The sequence below is a fragment of the Equus przewalskii genome, chromosome 1 (assembly GCF_037783145.1).
Source record: "Equus przewalskii isolate Varuska chromosome 1, EquPr2, whole genome shotgun sequence".
Taxonomy (NCBI): domain Eukaryota; kingdom Metazoa; phylum Chordata; class Mammalia; order Perissodactyla; family Equidae; genus Equus; species Equus przewalskii.
This window is the reverse complement of record NC_091831.1, coordinates 71,402,549-71,411,292: the sequence shown is the minus strand read 5'-3', so window position 1 is coordinate 71,411,292 and position 8,744 is coordinate 71,402,549. Positions and strand designations below refer to the sequence as shown.

General features: G+C 41.0%; 1 protein-coding gene across 2 annotated transcripts in view; it reads left to right on the top strand.

Moving 5' to 3' along the window:
• Positions 1-1,099: 1,099 nt before the first annotated feature.
• The window catches only part of CSGALNACT2 (chondroitin sulfate N-acetylgalactosaminyltransferase 2), a 43,064-nt gene continuing 35,419 nt past the window's right edge, over positions 1,100-8,744 (top strand). For both annotated transcript variants that reach the window (XR_011524710.1, XM_070567688.1), the window contains exon 1: positions 1,100-1,268. The gene's annotated coding sequence lies outside the window, so the exon portion shown is untranslated. The remainder of the gene's footprint in view (positions 1,269-8,744) is intronic.

The window sequence follows — 8,744 nt, the reverse complement described above, 5'->3', positions numbered from 1 at the left end:
CAGCTGTGATTAGGAATAAATCCTCCCCTCCCGGAATGCCTCTTCTACTGGATGCATCCCATAGTCACCCCAACCTTCTGCTCTAATTAATGCACTTGATGACAATGGGCTCCAACTGCCTGCCACCTGTGAGAGACAATGCCAAACACTTCAAATACAAAATTGTGTATAATCCTCACAACAATCTTAGGAAGCACATGCTATTGTTATTGTCCTAATACAGCTGAGGAAACTGAAGCAAGCTTAGAGAGGCTAAGCCCAGATAATTTGCCCACATAGCTCCTTAAAGGAAAGCAGACCTTGATGAGAGGCAGAGCCAGGTGGAAGGTGACTCCAGAGCCACTCTTAGCACCGCCATGTCCTGCCCAGACACAGGCAGAGGCTGGTGCAGCCCAGCATCCTCTTGACTGCGGGCTGTCACTCCCCAGGGCAGGACAAAGTGCCTTGGTGATGTACCTGCAATAAGCAGTTGAGTGGAGGAGACGTGAAGGAGGGCTTTTCTTTTTTCCACTCACTAAAATCATACAACGTCAGACCTTGAAGCCATTTTACAGAATGCCTACCTCAACTCCCTCATTTCACATATAAGGCAACTTAGGTCCAAAGAAATGGAGTGACTAGCCTAAGGTCACTAACAGCTCAGGGCTCCCTTGCCAGGGCCTCATGCGCAGCTCAGCACTCCGGAGGATGCTCTGACAGCTCCGGCGACCTGTCAGTGCTTAGCTCAGTGCCCACGCAGGCACTCACCGCCCCTTCGGGCTCCCAGGACAGGGCTACTGGGCAGGGCAGCGCTGCCATCCCGGACAGAGTCCCTTCCTCCTGCAAAGTCAGGGGTCCAGCCTGAGCAGGTACCCTGCAGACGCTTTCTCGGGCAGGAGCAGTTCCCTGCCTCAGGCACTCTCCTGGCCTCCACAAATCGTTTTTTGAGCTACACGCACGGCACACACACACACACACACACTTTCAACGGATGATCAGTTCTATACGCCAATTACAGAGCTTTCCAGGCCAGGCGCTGGGCGCGGGCGGGGCGAGGGCGGGGCGGGGGCGGGGCGGGGCCAGGCCTGGCGAGGCGGGCGCGCGCGCGGCGGCTGCCTCATTTCCTCATGGGCACCGGAAGTGGCGGTTGTCGGCTCGGCGGCGCGCTGGGAGGGGGCTGGTGAGGCGGCGGCGGCCCCAGCTCCAGCGCGCGGGGCTCCGCCCGGGTGCGCTCGCGGCCCAGGAGGAGGCGGCGGGGCGGCGGCTGCCGCGCGCGGACCGTGAGCGCGGTGAGTACCCCGCCCATCCGGCCTCGCCAGCCGGCGGCTCGCACGGCTCGGGCCCGGGCAGGGCGGGCGCACGGGCGGGAGCTCTCTGGGTCCCTCAGCGGGTCGGGTCACCTCGCGGACGAGCCCTCCGGGGGTCCTGTCCCCGCGGGGTCGCTCACGGACAAGACCCCGGGAGTCTGCTCCGGTGTCAGGGAAAGCTGCGGGTTTTCGAAGCGGTTGAGTTCTCTTTTGAGAACGGTGTTGCCAGAGACCGTTGGCTTACGCGTATTTTATTTTTTATCACTTTTTTGTTTTAACCAATTCCCCGCCATCTCTGCTGCTGTCAGTGGATACACTTCGTGGTCGGCTCTCAGCTGTTGAGTGCGTTCAGGCGCTCTCCGCCCGCAGCCCCTCGCGCTGTGGCTGCCGGACACCGGCCGCCTTTGCCAGCGCGCCTTCGGGCTGGACTTGCTGGGGCCCAGAGACCGGCCCGGGGGCCTCTTGCGTTTTCAGGCTTCATCTTGAAAATTGCGTGTTCCACAGCAACTTGCCGAGGAATAATTTGTAAACGCAGTAGTGAGGCTTTACTTATGGGGATGTTATTTGACTGTAAATCTTAAACTTTTATCCTTCAGCCTGCTCTTGAGATTTATATGCGATGTCTGGACGTTTAACCGTCATTGAAGGTTCTCAGGAGCTGGGCCTGCGTTTTTGGTTGAATTAATGTTGTATTGAAACAGTACTTTCGAACTTGAAAGTGGGAAACCAAGTACTCTATGACTGAGAATGTTAACGTTCATTCTGTTTTATTATTCTGATACCATTTACTTAAAATTGTCATGCGACCACCAGCTAAATCAAGTTATACCTATGGAACATTTCCACCCTCCCAGGATTTCCCCCTTGCTTCTTCCAAGTCAGTTATTCCCCTGTCCCCCCATCAGCATTCTGATTTCTGTCATCATCTATTAGTTTTGTGTATTTTGGTCTTGATGTTCATGGACTCATACACAATGCTCAGCACATTGCTTGTGAGATTCACCTATGATGTTTCATGTATCAGTAGTTCATTGTTTATTGCTGTGTGGTATTCAATTGTATGATTATATGGCTACTCTTGTGTTGATGGGTATTTGTGTTTCCAACTTTTGTATGTTATGTATTTTGAAGAATGCTATGAGCATTCTTGGAAATGTCTTGGTGAATATCTGTATGCATTTCTGTCAGCTGTGGGATGGCTGAATCATATGGTAGGTTGAAAATTACGTTTTAACCAAAATGGAGCCTTCCTCTTTTTTTTCCTCGTAGAATTTGTTATTTTAAGTTCTGTAATATTAAAAATTGGTAAAAAGCATAACTATTAGGATTTCAAGACTTAAGTGATTCGTTACCATAATATTATTTACTCCTTGGATTGCACATCTATGACAGTCTTCTTCCAGACTGTCGTTACTTGTTTAACTGTCTCTTAGACAAGTCTGTTAGATGGAGCTGGTGGTGATCTGTCCCTGAAGCTTGTTGTATAACACTTAGGTAAGAACTGTGTTACTCAAGTTAGTGGTTGTTAGGGGAAACGAAACACGGAAAGCATACGACTAAAAATGGATTGAAGAATCATTAGATTGCAAGCCAAAGAACTTACATTGTTGTTGTCATGCTACACAAGAACTAGGCATAAATGTAAAATTGAATTATACAGTTAGTTACAAATGTGATTTTATTACAGGAGTACAGTGATTTCCATGTGTACTTAGATACTGATATGTTTATAAAGGGAACAGATAACAAAAATTAGTAAACATGTGTGGTAAGTCAGCAGCATGTAAGAGATGCCCCAGACTGAACAACATATAAGAACTAGACCTGAAACAATGGAGTTAATGTAAGAAACAGAAGAAAACTTTAAAATAAATATTAGTATGCTCAGATTTCAGAGTGTATCAATAGCCTATTGAACACATACAGGCTGCCCTGAAAGAAAACAATCAATTCTTGAATATTAAAACATAGAAAGTAGGAAAAACCAGCCATAACATGGAAAATAGATCCAGAAGAGCCAAAGTACATCTAATAGGAGTTCCAGGAAGGAATAAAAATTGGAAGAGGAGAAATAACCACATAGATAACAGAGATCATGAGGGTAGGAGTATCCAGGCAGAGTCTTGGGCGGTCAGAGCCAAACGAAAGATGTGTCAGTTAGGAGAGAAAGTACTGGCAAATAAAAATCAACTCTTTTTCTCTCTGGTCTCTGATTCTTCATCTTTGTGATGGAGATGATCAGAAAGTATACCTTTTCAGAAAACTTGTGAAAAGATGTGGCACAGACTTAGGATTTCTGGCTAACTGCTACTGTGGCCTGTTCTCCTCCCCATGCAACTCACAGTAGATGCCAGATTTCCCATTCCTACCTTACAGTAGAATGGAAAGAAAATACTGTGTCAGGAGAGCCAAGGAAGAAAGCGAGGAAGTTTCTCTGAGTGAAAGTATGTAAGTTTATATATGGAATAGACATACTGAAAGTCTTAAAAGAATATTGATAGACACACCTAGATACACTCTGATGAAATTTATGAACTTCTGGGATAAATATACAGTCTTATAAGCTTCCAAAGAGAAACATATGGTTACCTATAAAAGAGTGGAAATCAGATTTGCAATTAGACTTCTAATCTGGGACATGGCATGTGAGATAATAGTGGAGCCATGTTTGAAAAGTGCTCATGGGACATCGTTGGACTCAGAATCTTATCCCTAACCAAACTGTCTCAAAGAGGGGACAAAATAAAGTCCTTCTCACCCATACCCACTAGGATTACCCCAGGATATCAAATGAGAAATCAGTCCAAGAAAAATAGACTTAGAATTCAAGAAACGGTGATCAAAGAAAACAGTAAAACTTATTTCTTAACTCCAAGACATTGATAACTATAGCTAAAAAATTTAATGCAGTGCCAAGGAAGGATTCATAAACCAGAGTAGGTATAGTTTTGAAGTCTATAATCTGAAACAGATATTTAACAGGATTTTAGAGTTGATTGGGAAGGTAGGAAATAGGTAAAGGCCTTTTGGAATGCTTATCCTGAGCAAGGGAGAAGCTGTAGATACTGGCTAATTACATGTTGGAATGAATCCTTCAAGGAAATTGGTTCCATTTCCAGGGATTTATCTTATAGATGAAATAACTTATGTGGAAAGTAATGTATATATAAGACTATTTATGCTGAGAGGTTTAATAGTGGCAGTAGATTTGGAAGGATACACAAAAACTGGAAAGGGGAACTGGGCCTCTGGGATAGAATGGCGAGCTTTCACTGTATGCCCTTATGTCATGTTTAACCTTTTTATCACATGTATTTATTTTATGGAATTTTAGAAATATAAAACAATTTTAGGAGTGTAAAAAAATATCATGGTTTAGAGTACAGGTTGCCAAATCTGGCTGGCCACCTGTTTTAGTATGACATGTGACCTAAGAGTGGCTTTTATATTTTTAAGTGCTTGAAGAAAAACCAAAAGAAGAATACTTTGTGACGTGGAAATTATATGAATTTCAAATTGGAACACAGCTAGGCTCATTCATTTACGCATCGTCCATGACTGCTTTTGTGCTATGAGGCAGAGTTGACTGGTTGTGATATTTACTGACTGACCCTTGACCTAAAATGTTTGCTAATCCCTGGTTTAGAGGTCAGAAATGGACCTCTATATGTGTAGGAATTTTGCTTTTGATAAAAGTGGCCTTTCTGAGGTCTGGCACCATGGCCGAGTGGTTAAGTTCGCATGCTCTGCTTCAGCATCCTGGGTGTGGACCTACACACTGCTCATCAAGCCATGCTGTGGTGGCATCCCACATAGAAGAACTAGAATGACTTACAACTAGGATATACAGCTATGTACTGGGGCTTTGGGGAGAAAAAAAAAAGACGACGATTTGCAACAGATGTTAGCTCAGGGCCAATCTTCCTCACCAAAAAAAGCATACCTTAAAAAAAAATTAAATAAATAAATAAATAAATGTTAACTGACCCACTTCTTTGGAAAATAAAAGAAAGGAAAAAAGTGGCCTTTCAAATTAGTGACAAGAGCATGGATTGTTTAATAAATGGTAAGAATTGGCTATCTATCTGAGGAAGTAAGTTTTGTATTAGAATTATTTCCAGTAGGGAAGCTAAAATCAGTAAGTCATGAAGGAAAAGATTGATAGATTTAACTCCTTTAACAACAACAACAAAACAAAACTTTGCATAATGGGAAGTAATACCGCACACTTAATTGAGCACTTAATGCTTGTCATGTTTTACTTGATTAATTGTTATGGTAACACTCCGAGGAGGTTCTATAATTATCCCCACTTAAAGATGAGAAACTAAAGTTTATAGAGGTTAACGAATTTGTCTGTAAGGAAGAGTTAGAAAGTGATAGAACAGACAGCTGAATTTAGGCCGTCTGGCTCCCAAGCCTATTATACAGACAAGACAAACAAAAATATTTGTAAGCAAACATCATTTTATAGGTGTTATCTATGTCAGCCCATTTGAATCCACCTCATTCCTTTTAAACATTCTGTTGTATAAATCTCTGCAGTTTGCTTAACCTTTCCTCTTTTGCTGGACTTTAAGTTGCTTTTATTTTTACTTGGCTGTTACACATAACACTAGTAAACATCATATGCATGTGACTTTATATACTAGCATGAATATTTCTGTAGTATAGAATCTTAAAGTGGAATTGCGAATTGCTGGATTAAAGGACTTGTGCATTTAAATCAGATTTGTCCTCTGAAAATAAGAAGTTTGTGTGTGTGTGTATTTAATATATATATTTTTTTCCTTTTTCTCCCCAAAGCCCCCCAGGTACATAGTTCTGTGTTTTAGTTGTGGGTCCTTCTAGTTGTGGCATGTGGGACGCTGCCTCAGCATGGCTTGATGAGTGGTGCCATGTCTGTGCCCAGGATTCGAACAGGTGAAACCTTGGGCCGCTCAAGCAGAGTGCGTGAACTTAACCACTTGGCCATGGGGCTGGCCCCTACTGTGTCTTTAATCAAAGGAATTGTAACATCTTTGAAGGAACTTTGACCATCCAGGCAAACTACCTCATTTTATAGAAGAAGCCCAGAGAGGTTAAATATTATGCCCAAGATTACATACTATTATGTAGCTATTACGCTTGACTCTGAGTTGTTTTTACTGTCCCACAGGCTGCCTTTAGCACGTTTTTCTGCTTTACCTGTAATGATATCATGAGTATTACTGTCATGTGTCTTGCTGAAATTAGAATACATGAGTATAGTTTTCCCCAGAAACACTTGTCAAAATGATCCATCTGGTATGACTTGTTCTTGGCATCCAACACACTGCCTGTCTTAGTCAGTTTAGGCAACTATAACAAAGAACCATAGACTGAGTGGCTTATAAACAGCAAAAATTTATTTCTCACAGTCTAAGATCAGGGTGCCACCATGGTTGGGTTCTGGTGAGGGCCCTCTTCTGGGTTGTAGATTCCCGACTTCTCGTTGTATCTTCACATGGCAGAAAGAGGGCTTCATAACTCTCTGGGGTCTCTCTCATAAGGGCACTAATCCTATTCATGAGGATTCTACCTCAGGACCTAATTACCTCCCAAGGCTTACCTCCTAATACCATCACATTGAGGGTTAGGATTTGAACATATGAATTTGGGGGAAAAGAAACATTCAGTCCATTGCAGTGCTTGACACACAGTAGGTACTTAAATTATTTGTTGAATGAGTGCTGCCTTCTGGTGATAATTACTTTTATTTCTAAATACTTACAAACTATTTATTCAGTGACATGTTAGAGAAGCCATGTATCATTGTAATACTTACCAAAGTGCTCAAGAAGTAAAAGGTTCTAATTCTCTCCCTCACAAATGTTTATACTTCATAATGTTTTAGTTTCATTTTTCTGACAGCAGTTATGTTTTCCAAATAATTTTGTGACTGTTTTTGTTCTGTAAAATTGAACTCAAAATTATAAATTTAGTTTTTGCAAACTTTAATAAAAAATTATTCTGTGCAGAAAATTTAAGAAGATTATACAGAATTAGAACTTTTAAAATAATTAGATTCAAATGGATTGTTTGTATTTTGCAGAAGCCAGTAGATTACTCTTATTGCAGAAGTTAATTTGGCACACTGCAGTGAAAGTATCCTGGAAATGATGTATGAAATATGTATTAGTAGTAATGTAAAATTATAGGATCAAAAGATTGCATAGAACCTGCTTAAAAATTGAATAGGGGTCAATGCTGTAAAATAAACTATCTTGAACACTCTTCTATTGTCTCAAAATCACAAGGCAAATAGAAAAGATGTAATAAAACCTTCAGAGTAATCTGAGTTGTACTTTTCTAGGGGGAGGAGGGAAGATGGCTAGTTTTGTTTTTTAAATCCAAACTTGCAGTCAACAAATTTTCATGCTTGTCTTGTTAATGAACAAAATGGAGTTTTCTTAAAAATGACTCTTTGCCTCTACTACTGAAACTAAATCTGATTTGGTTTTATTTTTTAAATAGCTTCATTGAGGTATAATTGACATACAATAAACTACACATTTATAAAGTGTACAATTTGATCATTTGAACATATGTATACACCTGTGAAGTCATTACCACAATCAAAATGATGGACATATCCATCACTCCCAAAAGTTTCTTTGTGCCCTTTTATAATTCCTTCGTGATACCACCTTCTTCACCCCCATCCCATCCCAGGCAACCACTCACTCATCTGTGTTCTGTCACTACAAATTACCTTACATTTTCTAAAATTTCATATAAATGGAATCATACTCTTGTTGTTGGGCTTCTATCACTCAGAGTAATGATTGAGATTCACCATTTGAAACCTGTATCAGTAGTTTATTCCTTTTTATTGCTGAGCAGTGTTCCATTATATGGCTGTACCAGTTTGTGTATCCATTCACCTGTTGGTGGACCTTTGAATTGTTTCCAATTTTGAGCTGTTACATATAAAGCTGCTATGAACATGTGTGTACAGGTCCTTGTTTGGACATATACTTTCAATTCACTTGGATAAATATCTAGGAATGGAATGGCTTGATCATATGGTAGGCTTATGTTTAACTTGTTGCAAAACTGCAAAACCATCTTAGATTCCCACCAGCAATGTATGAAAGTTCTAGTTCCTCCACATTGTTACCAACATATCAGTCTTTTTAATTTTAGCCATTCTAAACTTAGCCTTTCTGTGTAGTAGTATCTATTGTGGTTTGAATTTGCATTTCCCTAATGACTAACAACGTTGAGCATTTTTTTCCCGTGCTTATTTGAAGTGTTTGAATCTTTTGCCAGTTTTTAATTGCTTTGTTTATTTTCTTCTTGCATTTTGATAGGTTTTTTAAGTTATTTGGAATACAAGTCCTTTATCACATATATGCTTTGCACATATTTTCTCCAGGTCTGTGACTTGTCTTTTCATTCTCTTAACAGTATCTTTCAAAGAGCACAAGTTACAAA